The following is a 22,280-nucleotide window of genomic DNA, read 5'->3' as shown; positions in this document are numbered from 1 at the left end:
CTACACACAATCACACGCACATGCATATACTCACACAGAGTCATGCATACACGCACACATAGTCAAAGCTCCCCCCTCCTGCCCACTGCCTCCAGGGTCATGCTAGGGATATGAGCGAAATCTTTTCTAGGAGCTTCTCTCTTCACTCTCCTATTCGGCCCCCGCCATCACCCCTGAACCTCCCTCTTCCCTCTCCCTTCCCTGGTCACCTCCTCCAGTTTTATCAGCAGGAACACAAGTCCATGATGTGTCAGGCCAGCCTCATTCCATGTGGTCTGGAGGTAACACGAAGCAGTAAACAGAACTCAGGGATGGGAGCCAGACAGAGCCGAGTGGAGACCCCGACTCCCCACTTAATTGGGTTCATGATGTGGACTCACCGGGCGAGTCGTTTAACCTCTGTCAGCCTCGCTCTCTGCTCCTCTCTAGAAGTGGACTGAAAGTACTTCCTTGCAGGGCTGCTGTGACGCACGTGCATGGGGACAGGTGCGCACCGTGTAGCATAGGCTGGCACGCAGGAACCGCTTGCTGGATGCCAGCCCTCTCCCTTCCCTGTTGTTCCCATGAGTATAGTTCTGCCGTGTGGTCGCCATATTGGTGTCTGACCTATAAAGGAGGCCTGCCTTAGCCAAGTGTTTGGGGTGTGCTCTCTGTGGACTTTGTGTCCTTCTTCTAGGGGCTTGTTTCAGCTCGAAGAGAGGAAATAACATGGCTGTCATTTACTGGTCATCGTCTCTGAGACAATCACACTCTTCTCAACAACCTGCTCAGCACTTTTACCTGAATAAGAAGGCTGAGGCACAGAGGGCTTCAGTAATTTCTCTGAGTTCACACAGCTGGTTAAGTGGCTGTGAACACACTTCCTAACCCTGGCTTTCTGTTGCAGTAGGTGATTTACTACAGCATCGGGGACACTGGCAGGGAGCCCATGCTCGGGCAAATGGCACTGTTTAATCTGGTGATTTAATAGGTCATCTGCTTCTTCTTAGAGCAAGCCCATTTGGATGGGACGTTTCTTCCAGCTTCTCTATAGAGAGACACGGACGTGGGTGGCAAGGCCTTGGTTCCGAGGACTTGGGCTGGGAGAAGTCTGAGGGGGTGTCTGTGGGGACACAAGATGAGTATGGGGAGCTCCATTCAGGTTTGCAAACACTGCCCGTGTGTATCTACCACACACTGGGTCTCAAGCTAGGCATCAGGGCTGGAGAAATGAGCAAGCTATTGCCCCTGTTTCCAAGGAACTCATAAAGAAGTGGGAGGGTAGGGGCCCAGGCATGCAAAAAAGATGTATAGACAATGAGGTTAATGCAACCAGGGAGGAAAGCACTGGATGGGGTGGGAGTGGGGATGGGGACTTGGTCTGAAAGTTGCCTGGAGGAGATGATGGTGGAACAGACTGTCCTGGGAACAATACAGCAGAAGGAGGGAAAGAGCCTTCCCTCCAGGGAGCGGGGACAGGGTGAGCAACAACATGGAAGTGTGAAACGGTGAGAGCAAGGAGGGGGTTGGGCATGGCTAGACTGAGTGCTAAGGCTCTTGGATTATATTTTGCAGGTGATGGGGAGCTATGGAATGTATTGAAATGGGGGAGTGGTGTTGTCAGATTTATATTCTAGAACTTGGCCTCAGCACCAGTGGGGATGGATTGGAAGGGACCAGACTTTCACAAGCACATTCAAAATATGTTTCAGTTAGAACGCCTTTGCCTGCCAGTAGCAGCAAATCCAACCCAAAGTGGCTTAAACAGTGAGAATTTTTTTTTTTTTAACATATTATGAAGCCCAGAACCAGGAGTGCTTGAGGGCTGAAAAAATTCGGTGGCTCAATGACATCAGCAAGCACTCAGATTCTTTCTCTGTCATCCTCTGGATATCGGCTCTGTTTTCAGACTAGCTTTCCTCTGGGTCATACAGTGATGGTAGCAGTTCTATGCATCACACCAATGTCTAGGCAATGAAAAACAGTAAAGCAACTCATTTGAAAACTGAGGGGTGAGGGAGGTCGTGGCAAATGGGATTGTGAATGCTCCAGGCCTGTTGGAATTCACATTAAAATTTTTTTTAAAGCACAGGCAAAATATTTTAAGCAAAGTCAAGAGACAAATGAAAAACTGAGAAAAAAAATTGCAACTCGCATCACAAGGCTATTCTCCATAATATACAAAGAGTTCCTAAAAATCAACAATAACAAAATACAGCCCAATAGAAAAAAATGGGCAAAGAATTTGAACAGAGTATTCACAGAAAAGAAAATACAAATGGCTCTTACCATAGGAAAGATGTTCAATCTTACACATAAAAAGAAATGCAAATTAAAACTATCCTGAGACAACATTATCCATTCATCTTTTAAATGGGCAAAAATCCAAAAAGTCTATCACACTGTATTGGCAAAGCTCTGGGGAAACAGGCTGTCTTATTGTGTAAATCAGTACAACCCTTTATAGGACAGTTTGGCAATATCTATCAAAATTATAAATCCTGTGCCTTTTGACCCACCAATTTCATACTCGGGAATTGATCCTGAAGACATACTTGATCATATGTGAAATAACATACATGAAAGTTTATCCTCTGTGACATTATTTGTAATGGCAAAAGATTGGAAAGAATCCAAACAAACATCAGTTGGGGTTAGTTAAATTATGTAATATTCTGACAATGGAATACTACACATTTTTTTTTAAGTTTATTTATTGTGAGAGAAAGAGAGACTGAGTGAGAGCAGGGGAAGGGCAGAGAGAGAGGGGAGAGAGCATCCCAAGCAGGCTCAGCACTACCAGTGCAAAGCCCAATCAGTTTTCAAATTCAGTGGCTCAATGACATCATGAGCGAACCATGAGATCATGACCTGAGCCGAAGTCAAGAGTTGGACACAAGCGACTGAGCCACCCAGGCGCCCTGGAATACTACACATTTAAAAAGAGAAAAGAGGGGCACCTGGGTGGCTCATTCAGTTAAGCGTTCAACTTTGGCTTAGGTGGTGATCTCACAGTTCATGAGTTCAAGCCCTGCATCAGGCTGTCTGTTATCAGTGCAGAGCCGGCTTCAGATCCTGTGTCTCCCTCTCTCTCTGGCCCTCCTCCCCTCTCAAAATAAATAAACATTTAAAAACAATTAGGGGCGCCTGGGTGGCTCAGTCGGTTAAGCGTCCGACTTCGGCTCAGGTCATGATCTCGCGGTTCGTGAGTTCGAGCCCCGCGTCGGGCTCTGTGCTGACCGCTCAGAGCCTGGAACCTGTTTCACATTCTGTGTCTCCCTCTCTCTGACCCTCCCCCGTTCATGCTCTGTCTCTCTCTGCCTCAAAAATAAATAAACGTTAAAAAAAAAATTTAAAAACAATTAAAAAAAAAAGAGGAAAGAGAGGGGTGCCTGGCTAGCTCAGTTGGTAGAGCATGCAACTCTTGATCTTGGGGTTGGGAGTTCAAGCCCTACACTGGGAGTAGAGCTTACTTAAAAAAATAAAATAGGGTGCCTGGGTGGCTCATTGGTTTAAGCGTCTGACTCTTGATTTCAGCTCAGGTCATGACCTCACAGTCATAACATCAAGCCCCATGTCAGGGCTTCCCTGGGCATAGAGTCTGCTTAGGATTCTCTCCCTCTCCGTTTGTCCCTCCTCCACTCACTCTCTCAAAATTAATTAATTAATTAATTAATTAATTATAAATAAATAAAAAGGAATGAGGATGCTGTCTTTGTACTGATATGGAAAGATCTCCAAAAATATTTTAAGGGTAAAAAGAAAAAATCCACCAAGGTGCAGAAAAGTGTGCATAAAAGGGGGATACCAAGAATCTATATTTGTGTTCACTTGGATAAGTGGGGGACAGGAATGGAGGGAGATATTTCATATACCTTTTGATTTTTGAACCATGTTATGTATTACCTTTTTAATTTTTTTATGTTTATTTATTTTTGAGAGAGACAGAGTGCAAGCAGGGGAGGAACAGAGAGAAAGGGAGACACAGAATCGGAAGCAGGCTCCTGGCTCTGAGCGGTCAGCACAGAGCCCGACGTGGGGCTTAAACACACAAACCGTGAGATTGTGACCTGAGCCAAAGGCAGCCGCTTAACCGACTGAGCCACCCAGGCACCCTACACATTACCTTTTTAAAGACAAAACAAAACAAAGGAACACCAGGAGCACTATGCAAATCCCACAAAACATCTAGAAAGAGCTGCTGATTTGCATCCTTGGGCTCTGAATTATACAGTGGCGGTGGAGATGGAAAGGGATAGATTTGAGAAATATTTTTTTATAGAGTTCATTTATTTTTGAAAGAGAGAGTGAGAGAGGGTGAGCATGGGAGGGGCAGAGAGAAAGGGAGACAGATTATCCCAAGCAATCTCCACACTGTCAGGGGAGAGCCTGATGTGGGGCCTAAACTCACAAACCATGAGATCACAGCTTGAACTGAAATCAAGAGTTGGATGCTTAACCAACTGAGCCATCCAGGCACCCTGATTTGAGAAATGTTTTTTAAGAGTAAAATCCCCCTGGTTGGGTGTGGGAGTGAGAGAGAAGCAGAGGCAGGATCCAAGGTGGCCCCCAGATGGGGGTAGCTGGTGGAATATGGCATCGTTCTGAGATGAGAAGACTGGAAAGAAGCATGTTGGGGAACCAAGGAGGTGTGGAGAATCATTTCACCTCTGAACACAGACACTCAGTTCCTGGGACCCTTCCTGGTCCTACTTCTCCATCCATCCACAGGCCATATTTCTGGCGACAGATTTCTAGTTTACTGGTGATGTTCCCTCCTACCAGACACAGGGTATGAATCCCAAGATAGGGTGGGGTCTATAGGCGGCTCTGGGCAACATCCTGAGCATCAAGTCTTCCAGGGAGAAGAGGCTAATGTCTGGAGCAGTAGGGAGGAGGCCCAGTGAGTGGGCATGGCAACCGAAATCCCACATTCCCTGCTGGGTCAGTGTGTCCTAGAGAAAGGGCAGGTCTCTGTGTTCCATTTCCCATCTCCGTTCTAATTCTCTTTGGCTCACCATCTGCTGCTGGAGAGGAGTCTGGGGCTGTGAGCCTGGCGCATCCCAGGAGACAACAGCCCGTTCTCCCAGGATTGATGTCTACCCAGGGGCACCGTGGTACTGATGGCAGTGGGAGAGGTAGAAGCCAGAGGAAGGGAACTCTAGGCAAAATGAGCGTGTTTGATGTGACATTCACGTGAGAAGTGCAGTGGGATGGGATGTGTTTGGGGTGCATCTACCCATTTGCTGACAATAGCAGTCTGCTCAGCTGTGGGCCCTCCTACAAGCCCGTCTGGGGAGTTGGGGGCCAGAATGAAAAACGGACTGAATAGCCAATGGCAGCCACGCTGTTTGGTGTTAGAAGCATTATGAACTGGTATGTGAAATATGGCCACACTCTTGGTTTTAGTTGGAGCTGGAAAGGATTAGAAGACAATTAATAAATCATTTAGTGCCTTGAGTTTAAGTAACTTATTATTATGGGCTGCATATATTTATTACGCTTCACTGAGCAACATTGGCAAATTTCCTTCAAATGTCACACAATTTGTATGCAATTTGTTTCAGAAGGGTTTTTTTTTTAATGCATATATAAATTATTAACCTGAATTCTTCAGGACAGATTGCCAGAATCCTAGCCCCTCCCCCACCATCCCTTATGAGTCTCATAAAGACTTTCCCCAAAATGATGACGGTGCCCTGTTCCCCCCAGCCCGCCAGCTGAGGGGCTGGGAGAGGAGGCAGAGTGGCTTGCTGTCTCTTTGATCTGCGATGGGGCAGAGACCTAAATCCTGCCTTCCAAAGCTTTAGGGAAAAGGAGAGAAATCAGGCTGGCAGGCTAGGTCTGTCCTTAAGTAGGACTAGGGTCCTGTTGACTCCGGAGCTGGAAGCATTTCAGACACTGACGGTTCCACACTGTTCATTTCATCACTGGACTGGACAATCTGGTCCACATTTTTTCAGGCCTGATTCTGTGGTGTCTTCATGTTTTTCTTGGTGGAGCAGTTTAAAGTTTTGATACGATGACATTTTTAATTGACTCCTGAATTATGACAGCCCCTCCTCCGGAAAGATTCTCATGTGAGTAGCTAGGGATTGGGTCAAAGGACAATCTGACTGGCTTGCCCCTCCCCTTTCCAGGTGCCTTTTCTAACATCTGTACAATGTGCATCTATCGAGCACCTCGTGTGCAATAAATAGATGCTCTTGATGTGCATGTGTGCATGTGTGTGTGTGTGTGTGTGTGTGTGTGTGTGTGTGTGTTGTTATTAAACAAGGTCCCTGACTTCCTCTTGCTTTATGCCCCAGCGTCCACAGGAGTCAATGCCTATTGAGCAAATGAATGAACGCAGGCAGCTTCTGAACAAGCTTCAAAACAACTTACAGGAAGCGTGGAAGCATCATGAGGGAGACTCATTTGGGATTTTCCAGATAGCCAAAGCTTTACTTCTTCACATCCTCTGAGGATGTTTTCAGCATCACCAGTGGGCATCCTCCCTATCTTCCTAAGTAAATGATCCTGAACATGGCTGAACCTGATGTGATGACTCACTAGGTTGCCCCTCAGTGCTCTCCTCGGTCAACCCTCCATTCCCTCCTCTCACCTCCTCTTTTACTGCCTCTGTCAGCGGAGGTCTAAGATGCCAGATGCCTGGTCCTGTTAGAAGCATGTACGAAATCAGTCAGAAGAAGCTCTGAGTAAGAGTCTGGGAGTTTCCCTTACAAGTAAGGTTCATAAACTTTAGTGGGAAGATTTTGTGACACGTACTTCGACTGCTCAGAGATTTTTAAAAAATTGTTTTCTTTCTCTAAAATTGTTGAGTTTATGAGGTTACCGACTAGCTTACTCACATGCTGGTGAGGGAGGCTTTTTTCGTCCTGGAAACTATGGTCTGTCTGCTAAGACGCTGTGAAGAGAGTGGTCGGGTTGGTAAAAGCATTTTATCTGCGGGTTTGCTTTCAAGAGGGTCACAGGGAAAGTTCTCTGACTCCATTATTTTAAGCCACCAGAAGGCAATTGAACTATGAGAGGGGCCTCTTGTTTACTGGGGATTTTGCCCATGAGTCTTGAGAAAGCATCTGCTGTGGCCTGGCTCACCAGCTCCGTCACCCCCTTTGCCCCTGGAGAGTGCTAGCTCTTCCCTCTGCCAGAAACACAGCTGCTTTCATGTCTCCCCCTTGAGGGGTGGCCCGGCCTACCTTTCTGCAGCCAGACAGAGGGCCCTCTGAGCAAGTCCTGCCTGGAGACGGCCTTCACGGTCCTCTCCGCATAGGGGGAGAGTTGCCTACGCCAGCCTTTGCCACCCGTCAGCTCTTTGGCTGGCAGGTGCCAGGTGGAGACAGTCAGTTGCTCAGGAGAGAGATTGTTCTGGGTAGTTACTGCTAGCAAGGGATCCCATTTTATCTACCTGCCATCAGAGTAATCTGTCCTCTGCTGGAGGCACCTCAGAGGAGCAATGAGCAGGTGAGGCACGGCAGATGGCAGTGCAGCCGGGTGACTCCGGGCTGGAGAGGGAAGCGGCCAGCCTGGGCTCTGGAGGCCGCTGGGGCATGTGCAGTGAACTCAGGAATCCTCCCCCGCCCTCCCCTGTTTATGGTGATATTCGGCCTCCTTTAGGAAACGCACAGTTTTCCTACTCCGTTTGTTCTCAGATTGGTGTTATACCCTGGAGCCAAATTAGTGGCTAAGAACAATTGGAAACAAATGCTCTTTCGGTGTCCCCCTGCTGCGATCTGGGGATCCAGGTGGGGACACCAGCCGAGTGGTTGCCTTTTCCACTGAGCCACCCCTCCGCAGAGAATCAGCATCCCAGAACCATTCAGCACAGCCAAATTCCCTCATAATCAGCCTGTGCTGTGCACATCTGCCTAACCTCAGTTAAACAAGCTGGAGCCCTGTTAAGTTATTTATGAAACAATATTCAGGACCAGCCCCCCGAGGCGAGTTAGGAAGTAATGAATGGAAGTGCTGTTTGGAGAGGCCTGCTCACCAGGGCCTGTGGCTGGCCTGCTAGAGTGCGTGGCTTTCTTCCCCTGGGAGAGACGCACAGACAGTCTTCTTTCGATGGCTGCCATGGTGGGCACTCTTTTCTGACATGTAGGTGGCTGTTGGCTTGGCTTGGACTCTACGGTGAATATTTCCACTGCCTCCAGGACTGGCCTGAGGGGAAGTGGCTGACCCTCCATCTTGCCATTGTCTGGATGTACCTGCCTGAAGTGGGGAGACCCTCATCTGTGGCCCCTACTTAACATGCTGGATGACACCTACCCCCTCAAGCAACCGGTGTCTGTTTCTCCCTTTAGACTATGGACTCCTTGAGGGGAGAGGGATAGATTTGTTGCTCGTTATTGATCTCCAACCTAGCAAAGGGTCTGACACTCAAAACACATTCTGTAAACGAATGAAGGGAGCTACTGGCTGGCTTTCAATCCTGGACTGGTGTGGATAAGTGTCACCCCTCTCTTAATCCGTTTCTGCAGACATGAAATCAGGAGGATGGAATGGATAATGTCTAAGGTTCCATCCAGGTGCAACCGTGCGCGGTTCTGACAACCGTCCCTCCCACTGCCTCTGGGCCGGCTCCTTCTGGATAGGCGCTCCCCATTGTGGCTGAGGTCCCCTCTGCCCTGGTGACGCTAGCTTAGTCATTCCACAGGTTTCCAGTCTGCGTCTTGCTCTCTGGTGGCCAGTCTGCCTGTGCTGTTTTCCCCTGACGCATCCATCCTCAGTCTGTCACTTTTCTCAGGCACACAATTGAAAGTTCCCTCCCAAGTAAAGCCAGACACAAAATGAGAGCTTCTTGGCCCAAAGAGATGTGTTTGTTCTGCCCTAGGCTGTCCCTCCTGGGTAGGCTGCATATACGCTTCCTTCTGGCCTGGACCCCTCTCAAGGGGAATTGAGGGCCTCCTCATTTCTAACCAGAGGAGGGTCAGCCCATAGCACATCACGTCCCTTTATCATGCCCCCTTTATGCCTGCTGCAGAACTACTCTCCCTTCCTTCCTCCCTCCCTCCCTCCCTTCCTTCCTTCCTTCCTTCCTTCCTTTCCTTCTTTTTAATGTTTTTATTTCATTTTTGAGAGACAGAGAGACAGAGCATGAACGGGGGTGGGGCAGAGAGAGGGAGACACAGAATTAGAGCTACTCTTTCTTTCTGCAACACTCCAACAATAACGATCATCATAGTTACTTGCATGAGAGAAATAATTTTAACTTTTCAGAATATATAATTATTTCGCTTCGTTTTTACAATATCTCTGTGTTGCGGGCAAAGCAGGAATAAACATTTTGATTTACTTGAGGCCTAAGTATTTACTGGTGTCCAGCTCAAGATTTCTGGGAAGCTTAGAACTTTCTAGCTTAATGTGAGCCTAGTGAATATCTCTTCCACCAATTCTTAACCTTCCTGGGGACACGGACAGCCTTGAAATCTTGGTAAAAATGTATAAATCCCTCCATAGAAAAATGTACACACAAATGCCATTCTGGATAAAATCGCAAGGGGTTTGTGGACCCCTAAAAATGTAAGATTCCTCTTGCCCTGTTCCAGACACTCAGTTCAGTAGATGAAGAAACTGAGGCCCAGACAAGGCCAAAGACCCCATAAGGTCAAAGGGGCACAAAGATAGGACTGTCTCCTGGGCCCTAAGACGCTTTCCAACACACCAAGCTGCCCACGGCTGCATCGGGTGAAGGGCCCAAAACCCCTCATCATGTTCTCAGCTTCTTATTCCCTTTCCCTTTTAGATCTCCTGCAGTGGATTCGTGGGACTGTCTTTCATCTCAAGCTAGAGAGTGGCCCAACTCTCTACCAGTTGCTTCCTACTTCCCACCAGTTTAAAAACATTTTTTTTCTTTTCTTTTTTACCCTAAATTGTGTCTCATTTATCCAGTACCGGCACTCTGGAATCGCCTTGGCTCAGACGTTTCCACAGGAAAGTTGCCTTTCCTGTCAGCAGACTGGCCTGGGAGCTTCTGTCCCTTTCTGCCTGGCAGCCGCCCCTCTGTGTTCTCTCCCCTGGGCCTCAGAGACTTGGGGTTCCCTGCTCTCTGTGTCCGCCCTGGGCTCCCTTAGCCTCACCTTGGCTGTCAGCTGCTTCTCCTCCTGCTCTTTAACATCCCGGGCTCTTTTTTTTTTTTTTTTTTTTCTGAGAAGTTAGTGGTGGCGTGTATTTTTTTAAATTGTGATAGGGGCGCCTGGGTGGTCCAGTTGGTTAAGCGCCTGACTTGAGCTCAGGTCGTGATCTCACGGCTCGTGAGTTCGAGCCCTGCATCAGGCTCTCTACTGTCAGCACAGAGCCTGCTTCAGATCCTCTGTCCCTGTCTCTCTCTGCCCCTCCTCCCCCACTTGTGCTATCTCTCTCTCTCCCCCAAAAATAAATAAACGTTGAAAATAATAAAATAAAATTGTGGTAAAATGTGTATCACATAAAATTTACCATCTTAACCACTTTTAAGTGCACAGTTCAGTGGCATTAAGTAATTTCATAGTGTTGTGCAATCATCACCACCATCTATGCACAGAACACTTTTTATCTTACAAAACTACAACCTGGTATCTGTTAAACCCTAACCCTGCCTCTCCCTTCCCTCCCAGCCCCTTGCAGCTACTATTCTACCCTCCATCGCTACAAATATGACTCCTCTGGGTACCTCACGTGAGTGGAATCAGACAGTTTTTGTCCTTTGGTGACTGGATTGCTTCACTTAGCGTCGTATCGCTCCAGGTTTATCCACGTGGCTTTCCTTTGAAGGCTCAGTGATATGTCAGTATCCATATAACGCTTCTGTTCCTCCATTCATCTGTCCACGGACACTATGGTTGCTCTCACCTTCTGGCTCTTATGAGTAACGCTGCTAAGAACAGGGGTGTGCAAACGTCTGGGTCCCCCCTTTCAGTTCTTTTGGGTGGAGGCATGTTTTTGAGGTGTCTTAATTATCCTCCACTCTCCCACCAGCCTATTTTTATTTTATTCTTAAACTAACGCCTTTTTTAAAGTTTATTTATTTATTTTTAAGAGAGAGAGAGAGGCAAGGGCAGAGATAGAGGGGGACAGGATCTGAAGCAGGTTCTGTGCTGACAGCAGAAAGCCTGACACGGGGCTTGAACTCATGAACTGTGAGATCATGACCTGAGTCAAAGGCGGATGCTTAACTGACTGAGCCACCCAGGCGCCCCTTAAACTAACATCCTTTGAATACAACCACTGGCTTCACCAGGTCTGTGGCATGTGCCTCAAAGGACGCTTTCCCAGAGAGGTCCGGAGGCTCTTTCCTGTCCTCTCTCTCTAAAATGTCCCCGTCCCCTCCCCAGTCACTTCTGCTCCCTTGTCATGCTGCATTCCTCTTCCTAGTGCTTATCACCACTGGACTATATACGTGTGTATAAGTAGTTTGTTTCCTCCGTTAGCATGGGAGCTCCATGAAAGCGGAGACTTTTCTGTCTTCTTCATTGTTATATCTTTGATGTCAGGCACAGTGCAGGTACACATGCCTAAGACATAATTTTTAAGTTATTAACTTGAATGATTGAATGAATGAATAAATAACCAAGGCACTATTCCTACCTGTAAAGATCTTACAGTCTGATAGAGAGACGCATTAAAATCGTTGTACGGCGGGGCATGGGAGGGTGGGGGGGTTCCTGGGTGCCTCCGTTGGTTGAGTGTCTGACTCTTGATTTCTGTTCAGGTCATGATCTCACAGTTGTGGGGTCCAGCCCCATGTCAGGCACGTCTCTGAGCATGGAGCCTGCTTAGGATTCTATCTCCTTCTGCCCCTCCCCCACTTATGAGTGCTCTCACCTTCTCTCTGTCTCTCAAGATAAATAAATAAATAGGGGCACCTGTGTGGCTCAGTTGGTTCGGCACCTGGCTCTTGATTTTGGCTGAGGTCACGATTTCACGGTTCATGATTCTCTCTCTCCCTCTCTCTCTACCCCCGCCCCCCTCCGCTATCTCCTTCAAAATAAATAAATAAACTTTAATAAATAAATAATAAAAAATAAAAATGAATAGATGAAATGGTTGTATGGCAAAATATAGGGGCTCTGAGGGGTGTGTAGGGAGCCCTGGCCATGGCTCTCAGACCGCCCTGGAGAGGTGGCCCAGGAAGTCCCTCCATGTACTCGGCAGATTTTCCCCTCTGATAGAAAGGCCCCAATTGTTGAGCAGCTATAAACTCGTTTTCCCACCAGTCTCCCCACCACCTCATGACATGATACTATTATCATCAGTGTCTGGGCAAAGAAATCAAGACGGAGTGAGATTAAGGAACTTGCCAAGGCCGTGAAGCTAGTGAGTGAGGCAGGTTTGGAATCTGACTTCTCTTTTTTTTTCTTCTTTTGTCAAATATTTGTCTCTTCCTTTATTAAGTTTCTTCGCAAAAATTACAGAGGTGACGGTGCTCCCTGCACCGGCAACAAGGCTGAGATGTGCTAAAAACGGTGTGCCTTCATCCCTGTCTTTCCAGTGCCCCATCCGCACCAGTGTGGACACCCTGGGCCACCCCTTCCACGCTGCCTCCGTGCTCACACAAACACATGCAAAGGGATCAACTCGTCCTAGAGTTTTCTCTGTTTTTATAGACTTGGAATCACTCCACACACATCCTCTGCTACTTACTTTTCTTATTTTGAACGTTATGGCCATTTTGCCTGGCAAAAGGTGTCGGTCGAACTCATTCTTTTTAATGCCCTCATGTATTTACAGTATGGTTGTACCAGGAGTTATCCAACCATTCCCCTATTGGTGGACATCCACGTTGCTTTAGACTTTTCCCCACGATAGATGCTGCCACATTATCCCTGTGCACCTGCCACTTTTTCCCTGTAGGATACATTCTCAAATTGGGGCTGCTTGGTCAGTCAGTGTATTCTCAATGACAGTAGATTCCGTATACTATTTTCCCAAAAGATAGTAGTGACCCAATGTCATGCTTTTAACCAGTACATCTTCTAGGCCTGACCGTCCCCACCCTTCTTCCTTTCCTGCTTTTCCTCAGAGCCCAGTACCCTCAAACTCATCCCAGCCACTTCCAACCTGGCCCAGGACTCTCCAGGAAGGTGGGAGGGACACCTCTTCCTCCTCTCACCTGTGACTGCACATGGGTCTGGGCATTGCTTTGTCCTCTCCTTTGGCCAGTGAAGACTGGTGGTCAGGAAACCTGGATTGTAGTTCTAATTCTGTTTGACCTTGGGCAAGCCACTTAACTTTTCTGTACGTTGGTTTCTTCATTCATAACTTGAAGGAGGTGGGGCTAGATGATCTGTAAAGTCCTCCCTCTCTCCAGATGACCTTCCCAGTTTGACACACCCACGGAACTGGCTCTCCCAAGTGGAGCACTGGGGGTCTGTCTGCTCTCTGGGTGCCAGGGAGTGGGTGGGTGCTGAAGACAACCCAGAAGAGCCTTTCTACTGCTAACTTCCCTCAAAAGACTTTCCTGCAGGCTTGACTGCTTGTTCTGCCAGGAAGTGGTGGGTAGGCTGGGGATTCTGGAGCCAGACTGAGATAGAGCTGGGTTAGAACCCAACGCAGCCGTATTTCAGCTGCATGACCTTGGGCGGCTTGCCTCACCTCTCTGCGCCTTGACTTCTGAATCTGTTAAATGAGCAAGATAGAATGGCCTCAGTATTCTAGAGCAGGCTCTAATACAACGTTCTGCGATGATGGAAACGTACTCCATGTGAACCTTCCAGTACAATAGCCACCAGATATGTGTGGCTGTCGAGCACTTGAAATGTGGCCGGTGAGGCTAAACCCTGAATTTTAAATTTTATTTCATTTTAATCAATTAGGATTTGAATTTAAAAAGCCACACGTGGCCGGCAGCTACCTTGTTAGACTGCACAGCCAGCGATAGAAGATGAACATTGGATCCAGTAATACAGTATATAGAAAGTGCTTAGCTGGCCCAGTGTCTGGCACATAGTAAGCACTCAATAAATGTTTGCTATTATTAGGTATTATGTGTCTTGCTTTCCGGCCCACCACGCCTCATGGCTCTCAATGACACCCCATACCGGCTGTCCCAGAGTCACCTGGGGGAAGGAGGGAGAGAGGGAAGGTGTTGCTGTGGTGGTGCCTGTCAGTAATGAGCCTTGCACTAAATGTTTCTGGTCTGCTACTTTCCCTGGAGGGTCATGTGAGCCAGAGTGGTATGTGGCCTGCTTTGCAAGTGATTAACATGGTGTAAGCAATCTGCATAGAGAGAAAAAAACCCTCCGTTGGTATTCCATTATTCTATTAGAGTTTCAGAGCCGGGATTAAGTGGACATGATTTCTTCCTATGGGCCATTAATTTTGTTTTATTGCTGGTCTGATGGCCATTACCCTTTTTTGCCAATGCATTCCCCCATTAGGTTTGTACAATTAACAAAATATGTGCTGTTAGGGCTTTGATAGGAACAGTGGGATGGAAATAAAGGGAGGGGGTACGGCCGCTCCTGAGCCAGGGTGGGGAGAGGCTGGACCCAGGGGTGGGGCCTCAGGAATAAAGCGGGCGGGGCTTGTTCAGCACCTGCCTTGTAGCCGTTGGCATTCCAGGAGAGCCGCCCTAGGACCTTTGCCATCTGTCTCCAGGCTAGGAGTGGCATTGCCCAGGTGGGAGGGAAGGACACTCAGGCGGGCCTGCCTGGTAGTGCTGGTATTTTCCTGAATCCTGTCATCCACCCTCCCGCTGGCACCGCACAGCTGAGAACATAATGAGCCACCCACCCCTGTGCTGTCACTTTGAACCCGAACCTCTTCAGCAGGCAGAATAAGTCAGCCTCTAGGTGTCTGACCCTGTGACGGGAGAGACTTCCAGGGTGACATCTGCCTTCTCTCAGGGGAAACAGGAGGACCCGTGCGTGATTAAAAGGGGGTGACTCGGGTGCCTGGGTGGCTCAGTCAGTTAAGCATCTGACTCTTGATTTCGGCCCAGGTCATGATCTCACTGTTCCTGAGTTCGAGCCCCGTGTCAGGCTCTGCACAGAGCCTGCTTGAGATTCTCCCCCTCTCTGCCCCTCCTCTGCTCACACTCTGTCTTTCTCAAAAGTAAATAATAAATAAAAAACTATGAAAGGAGGTGGCCAATACTCAGCATCATCTAGTGATTGCCATGTGGAAATGCAGGACTGGCATTGTTAGGTCACCTGACCTTTGGAGAAAAGTTAGAAATACAGATGGTTAAAATTTGAAATTTCCCACTTTTGAGATGTTGGCAGAATTTATAAAAATTCCAGACAGGCAAGAGTCCATGGAGGGACTGCCAGTTGGCAACGCCTGTCAGACAATGAGGCGTCATGGAAGGGTTTTAAGGAGGAGTGGCCACAATCAAATTTGTGTTCCAGAAAGATGCCGGGCTGAGGGGAGGTGGTACACGGGCAAAAATGGGGTGAGGCTGGAGGCCGGGAGACCAATTAGGGCCCTGGAAGAGAGAGAAGGCCTAAGGCAGGTTGACGACAATGCCGTGGGGAGAAGGGCAGTGAGACTCCTGACGGAGAATCAGCAATCCTCCGAGGATGTCCACGGGGCCAGGAGGCTGCCCTGTGAGCAGGTCCTGTAGCTCCTGAGGGTTTGCCTCTGTAGAGGGCCCCGCCGCCCTGGAAGCCCCCACCGCACTCCCATCGGATGCAGACAGGTCACGAGGGCCTCCGGGTCCTTCTCCTGTGTATTAAAGTCATTAGGATTAGCCCACCAGTGCCAGCATTCCTTAGAGGGGTTTATATGTGAACCTGTACTTACAGGTATGGGCCCAAGATTAGAGGCCCGGGGAGCATGACCCAGGGAGCTCTTCCATTCCCTCTGCAACAGGGTGACCAGCACTGCCCGTGGCCCAAGGGGCCGAAGACAGGTGTGGCATTAGCATTGGCTCTTACCAGGCTTCAAGAAAGGCTGCACCCTCAGTGAGGGCTGGTGGGGGGCGGGGAGGGGGGTTGCATCTCAGAGCCAAGTATTTAGTGCCAGGTAATTTTATCCATTTTCAGCTACCTAGTTATTGTGTGATTTAGAGCCTGCTGGTCAGAGCCTACAGGGCTGCCACTGACAACCTCATTCAACAAGTGTAAATAAATAATTGGAAGCCCTTGCTGGGTGATGGGGGAGCAGAGGTGGAACAGAGAGGGTGATGGGGGGAGCACAGGTGGAACAGAGAGAAGCCTCGGCAGTGAGGTGGGGAGACACAGGACACACCGTCTGGATGGATGGGTGATCCTTCAAGCGTTTCCTTCTGGAATGGTCTCTTCACGTTTTGTCTTTCTTGGAAGTTTGGCTCTTATGCCTGTGGATGGGCTTTCAGAGAAGAAGAGCATCCAGAGAGACTCTTGGTGCCCCAGAATGGTTTGTCATAATTTGTCCTCATCCCAAAGGTCTGGCTGGGGCAAGACCTGAAAAGCTTGTCACGGGCAGTGGGATAAATGCAGAAGGCCTCAATCTTCTTGATTTGCCTCTCGTTCTCCTTTTCCATTCAGTTGCTGCCTGCCTTAGCTCAGAACACATAAAAACAACAAAAATCCTCATTTATTATTATTAGTATGTTCCAGGCAGCTCTAGGTGCATCATCTCATTTAAAGATGCTACTGTTGGGGCCCCTGGGTGGCTCAGTCGGTTAAGCGTCTGACTTCGGCTCAGGTCATGATCTCACGGTTCGTGAGTTCGAGCCCCATATCAGGCTCTGTGCTGACGGCTCAGAGCCTGAAGCCTGCTTTGGATTCTGTGTCTCCCTTTCTCTCTGCCCATCCCCCCGCCTCTCGCTCTCTTAAAAACTAAATAAACATTAAAAAAAAATTTTTAAAGATGCTACTATTAACCCCCTACCTTTTAAACAGGAGAAAATTGAGGTTTATAGAGATTAAGGTTAGGTTAACGATGGACCTAGGTTTGAATCCAGAACTATCTGGTTCCCACATCTTTACTCTTAACCAGGGTGATATACTGAGGTGCCTTAGCATGAGACTTAGAGCCCTCCCTGGCAGGTTAGTCTGGGCAACCTCACAGGTATATAGATATCAGATGGAATTTTGGTTTAAGGATTATCTAGGAGTCTAACCATATCATTTTGCCTATGGGGAAACTGAGGCACGGAGGGGGTAAAGTTTCTTGTCCAGGATCGCGCAGTAAGTTAATGACAGAGTGAGGGTGTGAACCCATGTCTGGTGAACACCCCAGGCCTAGTGTTAGACTCGTGTTCTGTGTGTTCTCTGTGTTAGACTCATGCCCTTGCTAAGCCCTACGTTCATCTCTCTCCAGCCTTCCAGCTTTCCTGGGCGTGCTCCATGGGTACCACTCAGCTCTCCTGGAGCATGTGCTACCTCCTGCAGGAAGCTTTGTTCTGTCCCTCTTCTACCTCATTCCCAGACAAAAATTCAACAACTCGTTTCTCATTAACCATTTCGCAAGTTTCCTCATATTTATAAATGTGAGTGGTCAGTCTCATTTATAGTTCCATTTTATTTTCATGGTGAACAAGACAGGCCTGAGTTTAAATTCTGGTCCTATTATTGCACGGCTGCTTGTCTGAAGGCTTTTGACATGATCCCTTGCCTGCCAGGACCACACACTGCTGGCTCTGGAAGGCTCTAAAATACATGGCACATAGGTGGTTCCCCAGCATGTGTCCGTGGATCAGTGCCAGTTAAAGTAGACTTTTCCACTGATCACGAGTGAAAACTAAGGACAGCATGGAGAAGTCACATATTAACATGTGTGTGCACACATGTGTGTGTGCGTGCATGTGTGAGAGAGAGCCAGCAGACAGACAGAGAGAGAGGCAGAAAGAGAGGGAGAGGGAATGCATTCCATGATGCTGTATTTATTCAATTCAAAGAATGGTCCTGTTACTCCCCTTACTTTGGGGGTTGAGTTACTTTATGAAATGATGATAAATGAAGAGAGTATCAATGTTTTATCAATATAGAAGTTTGTCAACCCTATCAGACTCCTAATTTTTTTTTAACCTTTCATAGATGGGTGACGCCATGTCTGGAAGACCATGGTTGGAGCACCTTCTCACCAGTGCAGATTCTCCTTCCAGGGTTGGGGAGCTCACTACCTTCTGAGGAAGCCTAGCTCATTTTTGGATGGTTCTCATTGCTAGAGGCTTCTTTCTTATATCGAACTGAAGGTTGACTTCCTCTAACATCGACCAGTTAGTCCTAATCTTATTGTCTAGTGTAACACAGTCCTTCTTTCATACAATTTCTTCAAATATTTAGGGGACCACCATGTGGGAGAAGGACAGGTAATCTTACGGACAAAGCCCTGTGTCCTAAGGGACACAGCCTCCTAGGAATGAAAACAGTGACAACAAAATAGCAATGACAATAGCTAACATTCAGCGAGTGCCTATTTTGTGTGAGTCACTGTCCCAAGCACTTTGCAGGATACAATATCATTCAGTCCTCACACTAACCTCAGAGGTAGAACCCTTATTAGCCCCATTTTACAGATGGAAAACTGAGGGACAGAGAAGTTAAGTAACCTGTCCATCCCACTAGTAAGTGGTGGAGCCAGGATGGAAAACTGTGCAGGCTGGTTCCAGAGCTTGAGCTTTTAACGGCTAAACTTTTAACCTGAGCTTTAGCCACTGGACATCTTCGCTCACCTCCCCTCTTCACTGTCAAAGATATTGAAATGGAGGCAGGGGCGGGGGGGTGCCTGGGTGGCTCAGTCGGTTAAGCGTCCGACTTCGGCTCAGGTCATGATCTCACGGTTTGTGAATTCAAGCCCCGTGTTGGGCTCTGTGCTGATAGCTCAGAGCCTGGAGCCTGCTTCGGATTCTGTGTCTCCCCCCTCTCTACCCCTCCCCCCCCCAAAAAATAAATAAAAACATTAAAAACAAAAAAACAAAAAAAGAAATTGGTTTTTGTATTGAGCCCAAATCAGCCTGTCCTCAAAGCAAGTGGCTTATCCAATTCGGCAAACCACCTCACCCATCCCAGGCCTCAGTTTCCCTGGTCTGATTACAGTTCAGTCCCACATTCAAGGGAGTGGGTTGAGAGAAAAACACAGAAGGGACTGGTGGGATAATTTGCATGCCCTCTGCACCCTTCCCTCGCTCTTGGCCTAGCTTGTCTTTCCTCTTCAGACTCCTCAGTATTCTAGAGAGTCAGCCAGTAGACATCCTTTATAAGAGTCATGGGCTGGGGAGCCTGGGTGGCTCAGTCGGTTAAGCGTCCGACTTCGGCTCAGGTCATGATCTCGCGGTTCGTGAATTCAAGCCCCATGTCGGGCTCTGTGCTGACAGATCAGAGCCTGGAGCCCGCTTCAGATTCTGTGTCTCCCCCTCTCTCTCTGCCCCTCCCCTGCTTGCAATCTGCCTCTCTCTTTCTCTCAAAAATAAATAAACATTAAAAAAAATTTAATTTAAAAACTACATTAAATGGGATGTCGAAACTGCATCTTAAGTTAATATGGATTGCTAAGTCAGGAGTGAGGGGACGGTTCATCCCTCCGTTGGACACTATATGGGAATGCAACTTAAGATCACATGTAATGGATTTCAAAGCAACACCACACTCTGGGGTCATCCTGAGCTTCTGTTAAATTCAAATAACCCACATCTTTTTTTTTTTTTTTTTTTTTAACCAGGTTACCCTGTTTGGTGTTTTTGCGATTGACTTTTGAATGTGAGAGTGGGATTTGGTGAATGTATCCTTGTCAAATCTTTTTTTTTTTTTTTTTTTCAACGTTTTTTTCTTATTTTATTTTTGGGACAGAGAGAGACAGAGCATGAATGGGGGAGGGGCAGAGAGAGAGGGAGACACAGAATTGGAGACAGGCTCCAGGCTCTGAGCCATCAGCTCAGAGCCTGACGCGGGGCTCGAACTCACGGACCGCGAGATCGTGACCTGGCTGAAGTCGGACGCTTAACCGACTGCGCCACCCAGGCGCCCCTTGTCAAATCTTTTTATACAATTCTGTAAAAAATAAAAATGGATTTGCATGTGGACATAAGATGTAATAATTTGATGGGTCAGAGTGATGGGATGGTGGGCCATATTTCTTCCTCTTCAAAGTTACCTCATTTACGGCTGTCGTGATGTTATTGTGCAAGAAACAAAAACTGGTAGAGGAAAACTTGGACTTTGTAGTTTTGGCCCCTTCTTTCAGCTTGTTAAAAGCTTTCTAACACTTTTGAATCCACCTCTCCAGGAGAGGCTATCCTTCCCAGCTTTACAGCATATGTAAATGGGAAGTCTGCCATATCTTCTTCTCAGGTGTTGGCGTCTCAACACACAATCCCAGAGGGCAGGGATAAAGCACCACTGCATGCAATTCCATCTAGAGACTTCTTACACTGAGTTCACACGTGCTCAGTAGCAGCATGGCAGTTGTTCAAAAGAACGTAAGCTGGAGCCCACTGCCAACCACTGCCCATCCATGGCTGGTCCCAAGGTGCTGGTTGTAGATTCTGTTTGGAATGAACAGGGTCTACCAATGAACATTTCAACAGACGTACACAGAGAACTATGGTGGGCACTTGGCGAGGTTCTGGGGCTATAAAGATGCATAAGACGTGGTCCTTATCTCAGAGGTGCCTCCTTGAGCCATTCATCTTGGTCATGCAGATGTTAGTAGACAGCCCCAGAGGAAGTACGGACACCATCCTGAACAAGAGGGACATTTTATTTTCATGAGCACATCACGGTATGGCCCACGCCCAAATCTTCTGTCTGAAATTCCACCGCTTCCAAGAAGTCTCTCTGTCTTAATTAAAGGGAAAATATTATTAGAGGGGTCGGGGCAAGGGGGTTCCTCTTCTTCGTGTCATTTCCTTGTTGAAAAACTTTCAATGGCTCTCTTCCAGCTCCTACCCCCAGCCTGGCCTCTCGGCCTGACACTCAGAGCCTTAGATGCTCTGGCCCCATCTGGCTTATTCAGTGTTGGTCTCTCCTGGTTGCTTGCAGGCAAAACAGCCTCTGCCTTGTCCCAGGGCACTCCCATGCTGCCCCCCTCTCATCCATGCCTGGATTGCTCCCTTTCCACGAATGCCCTCTTGCTCCCTTCTGCTGGCCAAATCTTGCCAATCTCCAAGGCCCATGCAAGTTCTCCCTACGCCCAAATACTTCTTGAGCACCTCAGCTCTCACCAACTTCATTTCTCTGTGGAGAGAGAATTATAGTCCCTACCACACAGCTCAGCACTACTGTGCATATAGCCTTGTCTTGCACAATATCTGGTGATGTTCCATATGGGTAATCTTATTTCCCGAATGACGTGGCAGCATTTTTATAGCAGGACCCATCCGTGGGATTTTATTCCTGCTGCACCTAGCCAGCGTCGATCACGGAGCAGACACTCATAAGCATGTGCTGGGTTTTTCTTGTTGTTGTTGCTCTATTTCCAGAAAGAGAATTAAAAGCAGTCACATTTTTTTATCTTTCCAGTCCTTCCCTCATCATTCTTCTCCATCTAGCCCAACTGCACTCTTCACCTTTCCTTGAAATTTCTCTCTTCCATCCAGATTTTCCATAATCCTGCCATAAACAACAACCTGGGCTTTGTGGTTTGCTAGTTTTTCACAGCCTTCCCCATGTAGGTTGCAAGCTTTCACAGGGGCCGTTCAGCTCTGTCCCTCTGCATGGGGTCTCCCTTCAGACGGGAGGCATCAGTAAATGATTATTGCCTTGGTCAGCTCAGGGCTCTCAACAGCCATGAGCCTGTTTTTCTCTGGGATTCCTATAGGGAAGGGGATGAAACTCGCAAGAAATTGAGGCAGCAAGCAGGTAAGGAGGGAGTGATCCTCTCTCTCTGTCCTGGTTAGCTGTCTAAACAATGATCATTTTGCACCAAGAGTGCCTGGATCGGGAAGTTTTCCCACTCAGGACTGTGGGAATAGAGCTGTAGTCCTGTGCTGCTCCTGAACCAGAACGACTCCTGAGTTTACCCTCATCCCACGTTGGCTCTCACTCAGAGCTCTCACTCAGCAGAATCATACACATCTATAAAAAAAGTTTTCTTTTATTGACAGGTGAAGTCTGGAGCAGGATTCTGAGGCTTTCTGTCCTCCATGCCGCTCACCAGAAAAGGGACTGTGAACTGTAAGTAACTTTGGTTGGTGTTTCCAGGCTGACTCAATAAGGTTACGGGTTAAAGACCAGCCCTGAACCTAATCTTTAACAGTCATGCAATTGTGCAAGAGAAATCCTCAACAATGAGCTAGTCAGAATGTAAAATACAGTGGACTTCTAATTAGATTAGGTCTGAATGTGACAAAGAAGCCCTGTAATATGACATCCTATTTAATTAGACTTTATTGATTATGCATTAAGGTGGACCTGATGTGTTATGTGTGTCATGAGTGTTGGAGAGGGAAGCTCTTG

At 47.8% G+C, this 22,280-nt stretch overlaps 1 protein-coding gene across 7 annotated transcripts in view; it reads left to right on the top strand.

The window, feature by feature from the left end:
- PKNOX2 (PBX/knotted 1 homeobox 2) overlaps window positions 1-22,280 on the top strand; it is a 281,900-nt gene that overhangs the window by 67,985 nt on the left and 191,635 nt on the right. For all 7 annotated transcript variants that reach the window (XM_053900302.1, XM_053900300.1, XM_053900301.1 and 4 more), the window contains exon 2: window positions 21,929-21,998. The gene's annotated coding sequence lies outside the window, so the exon portion shown is untranslated. The remainder of the gene's footprint in view (window positions 1-21,928; window positions 21,999-22,280) is intronic.

The sequence above is a fragment of the Panthera pardus genome, unplaced genomic scaffold, assembly GCF_024362965.1.
Source record: "Panthera pardus isolate Hobbes unplaced genomic scaffold, ASM2436296v1 HiC_scaffold_12, whole genome shotgun sequence".
Classification (NCBI taxonomy): domain Eukaryota; kingdom Metazoa; phylum Chordata; class Mammalia; order Carnivora; family Felidae; genus Panthera; species Panthera pardus.
The sequence above is the reverse complement of the archived record's forward strand: the minus strand, read 5'-3'. Positions and strand labels throughout refer to the sequence as shown.